At 30.3% G+C, this 4,461-nt stretch overlaps 1 long non-coding RNA gene across 1 annotated transcript; it reads left to right on the forward strand.

Moving 5' to 3' along the window:
• The first annotated feature begins 1,335 nt into the window (after positions 1–1,335).
• On the forward strand, positions 1,336–2,478 carry LOC120087693. The gene is made up of 3 exons (XR_005484648.1): positions 1,336–1,709; positions 2,073–2,114; positions 2,345–2,478. It is a non-coding gene; the product is annotated as an uncharacterized LOC120087693 (long non-coding RNA).
• The last annotated feature ends 1,983 nt before the right edge of the window (positions 2,479–4,461 follow it).

Here is a 4,461-nt window from a genome sequence, read left to right on the forward strand (position 1 = left end):
TCTTGTGTGAACCCAACAAATGGAGAAGCCACAACCAATGCTTAATATGTTGGGAATGTCCTAGAACTCACAATTCGTGTTAAACATTCTATTTATCAATAATAATGACTTGTTGATTTGCATCTTATTATGAAAATCCAATAAACATATCCTTGGCTATAGTCTGAATACTGTAAACTATATGTAGTGATGTAAACAGGATCAAGTTGATAGTATATAACCTAGATGGTCTAATAAGTATATATATGAAATTGGGTATCTCATCTTGGTAACACTATTGGATGCGACCCACTCTATAGTTGTTACAAGAGTTTTAAAGTACTACAAACGATATGATCCACAAATCGTTCATGTTGAGACATGTGAGTGGGGGCATCCAATGCAATGAGTTTGCATATAGATTGGACCACGAAAATAGTCACTTTTCTTTATAACGACCGTTTACTGTTAAATCTGACTATTTCATTTATCAAATAACCTAGGTTAACTAATTCTTAATTCTGAGCTAGCTATGAACTCCTGATTGTTCGTGATTATCCTTTGATATGCAAACGGTGAGAGTAGTCCAACAACACTGCACAATAAGCTTCCCATTTGGGGATAAGACTGGATGAATAGCTGAGGACATAGCCTTACAAGATGGAATTCACTCCTACCCGATTTAGGGTTAGCAGATAAGTTGTTCTCTTAAGTATTGATTCCAGGTCTTGAACAATCGGGGCCCCGCCTTCTCATGATAGAGAAAGGATTTGATTCATAGATATTATGAATCAGAATTGTTCATTGGAGGGTCAGTAGGAACTTAAGGAACAAGATGTATTCACAGGGGTAAAACGATAATTTTGACCTAACTGTGATACAAACAACCTGTGAAGGATCGACTTACTGATTATGGTTATAAAGTGGACATAATATATCTACAGTGAGGAGAGTTCAACTATGGGCTATAGTTGAGTGTCCCATTAGTTAACGAATGAGAGTTAGATTGGATTAATGAGTTTAGCCAATTAATCTTGAATCGTTGGAGCCCATGATCTGTAGGTCCGCGAGGTTCCCCTACTAGCTCGTAAATGGTTAAGCTTTAGAGTAGCTTGAGAAATTAATTTGAAACGTTCAAATTAAACGGATTAGGAGAATATATATTTACATATGATTTAAATATATGAAGATGATTATTGTGCAAAAATTAATTTAATATTTGATATTAAATTAATTTGTGAAATTAATTTTAGAAAATTGATTTTTCAGTTTTAATATCAAAATGATTTTAAAATCAGGATTTTGGTTTTAAAGATAAAATTGGAAAATTGCATTGCATGCACAAAATGGAAAAACATGTTTTTCCATTATCATCTTCTTCATGCTCACACAAAACCCACTTCCTCTTCTTCATTAAACTCCAAGCATGAGCTGCAAGCTATGCACATCTCTTCTTTGCATATTCATCTGCAAAATAAAGAAGAATGGAGTGATTTGAGGACATGCATTACATAGAAATTTTGAGAGAAAATTTTAGCTGGAAGAAAGGGTTCTTTGGTAATGTGCTACTGTGAGTTTTTCTCTGTTCTACATTGCTTCAAGCTGTTCTTGAGTTCCACAACTCGGTCTAAAGCTCCAAGAGGACAGTGGGGAAGATCTTGAGGTGGTTCATGGTGATCTTTGGTGAAGACTGCTGCTGTTTGATTAAGTTCTTGAAGAGTTTTACAAAGGTATGATCTACCCTCTTATTTAGATAAGAATGCTTTAATCTCTGCTAAAATTAGTGAACTTGAATGTTTATGGATCATTGATACTTCCGTTGCATGTTTTCTTACTCTAACATGATATACAATATCATTTTGTAGGGTTAGTGATAACAATTCGTTGTAATGTACTCTTAGCACTAGTGATCCTGTTTAGATTCTTTATAAAAGTTTTTATCAATTTTGGTTATTAGCCTATTTGTATTTAGTTTCTTTGCACTGATGTTAGATACTTATTCTTTGTTTTGTTTCACTTTCTTTAAAATACTATTTTATTAAACTTGGCTTTCTATGGTAAGTTTCTCAACACAAGTATTATATCTTTTTCAGGGTTAGTGGTCGTGAAAATTTCATGTCGACAGTACAAATGTGGTATATTATTCAACTTTTACTCCCTCACTATAGTTTGTGATTGATTCAGAGTATTATCTTTGAATTAAGTTTCAAGATTGTTTTGTTAGTTTTTGGTGCTCAAATTTCACCTAGATAATTTCGTACACTTTCTATATGTTAAAACTACTTTATAACTCGTGGAAACTCTCTACTGTAGTTTAGATTGATTCACAATTTTGAATTAAGGTTTAATGTTGTGTTTTTACTAGGTGTTGCAAGAACCCACTGAAGTGATGAAGCTACCAAGCAAGTGATTGATGTTTGGTTAGTGACAAAACTTATTGTAATGTAGTTACTCGTGACAATACCTTATTGTATTTATTTTCTTTGTAAAAATTTTGCCAAGTTTGGTTATTAGCTAGTTTGGTAGTATTTGTCCCTTTGGGGACATTCAATAGTTTTTTTGTTTTTAATTTCTTTGTAAAAACGTTATCACCTTTATTCTTATATATGAAAGTTCTTATTTATGTTTTTATCAATTTTGTGTTAAAATTGTATTAGTTGGTGATGGAAATGTCTATAATGACAAGGTTCAAGAAACTAACAAACTATCAAGATATATATTTTATTGGCAATATAAATGTGTTATAAATATGAAATTTCGTGACATAAAATAGTTGTCAGGGTTCAAATATTCTTGACAATAAAGTATCATGGTTTAGATATTCTCGACAAGAAAGAAATGCGACTATATATTATTTTTTGACATTTTTTAATTGTCGTCAATACCCATAAAGTTACAGTAATTAGGCAATTTTGAGTCAATTAAAGACAATAATATGTCATAGTAAACTTGACATTGATAGTTTATCATTGTTAGTAATTATTCATCATGTCATTAAAAAGTTAAATTCTGACATTTTTTACAAAAACTTTTATTGATGTTCATATCTTTACAGGAGTACAACGACAGAAAATAAGTGTCACGACTTTTAGTTGTGACAGTTTTTAAATGTCATAAAATCACAATTTTATTATAGTGAGTGAAGATTTCATTATCTTTAATAAGGTCTTTGTCTTGTGGCCAACAATTTTGAACCATTGTACGTATGAGAAAGAAACATAAGTATCTCGAATTTCTATCCAATGATTACTAGCGAACGTATAAATTTTTTAATCATTCATTCAAGAGTTATTAAAAACAATTACATATTGTGACAGTCTCTTCGAATTATTTTTTCCCATTTTTTTTTACTATAACCAATCAAAGTGGACGCCATAACTTATATATGTATATTTAGTCAATATTCTAATGAAAAAAAAATTACTTCCAAACTCATTTCTATAATTCAGTATGGTATCTTAAAAAGTTTTTTGAAGATTTTAAATATTTGTCAAATATATATTTTAAAGTTAATTTTAGTAGTTTAAAACTTTGATACAATTATGAAATATGACATAAATTTATCCAACATAATATTAAAATTTTAAGAAAGTATTATACCAATTACTATCCTTTAAACTATGGAGTTTGTAACAATTCTGCCATTTATTTTTTTGTTGTAAATCAAACCCTAGGTTAGTATTGGTATCGATATTTATAAAATTACAAATTTGATATCAATATTGAAATAACTAATTAATCTTTAAGTTCAAATTTCCGACATGTCACAACTAACGTATAAGTTCACCAAAGAGAACATAACTAAACTAGTGTAAAAGTTCGTTGAATCCATTATAAATAGGATTGACTTTCAACGCTCATCCGATTCTATCATGTAAAGCAACCACTATTGTGCTAATTATGACCAATCTTCGTTCAGCGAAAGAGGATGTTAAATAATGGAACTCCAAATTATATAGTCATTAACTCATCTAAGTGCTCCAAAGAGTTGATGTTGAAGAAATTGACACAAAGAAAAGAGAGAGAGACAATCTCTTCCGAAGAAAGAAACTTTTATTATAAATATATAAGGATGAACACTTTTGAGATTACTCTTACAGTTTCTCAACACACACTCACTTTTTCTCACTAACTCTCTAGCTTTTGCTTTTCTTTCTTCCTTTCTTTGCTTGCTTTATAAATGGGGTCATATCTCTTACTTACAGGTGTGAGATCCTTGGACCTAAAGGAAAATGATTTTTTTTTTTTTAGATTTTTCATGGATCTAACCAATTTTAGATAATTCTATGAGATTATCCTTATATAAAGACATTATTTAGAATTCATTGTATCCTAAATAAAGACTAAGATTTTTCTAAATATTTCTTCTCACATATTTACATGCAACTTCAACATAATTCTAGAGAAATTTATGGTGGATACTCTAAAAAGCTTCTAGAATAATCAGTGTTGTTTCTACTTCAACACTCCCCCTCATTGCTA

Source organism: Benincasa hispida, chromosome 10 (assembly GCF_009727055.1).
Source record: "Benincasa hispida cultivar B227 chromosome 10, ASM972705v1, whole genome shotgun sequence".
In the NCBI taxonomy this organism is placed as follows: Eukaryota; Viridiplantae; Streptophyta; class Magnoliopsida; order Cucurbitales; family Cucurbitaceae; genus Benincasa; species Benincasa hispida.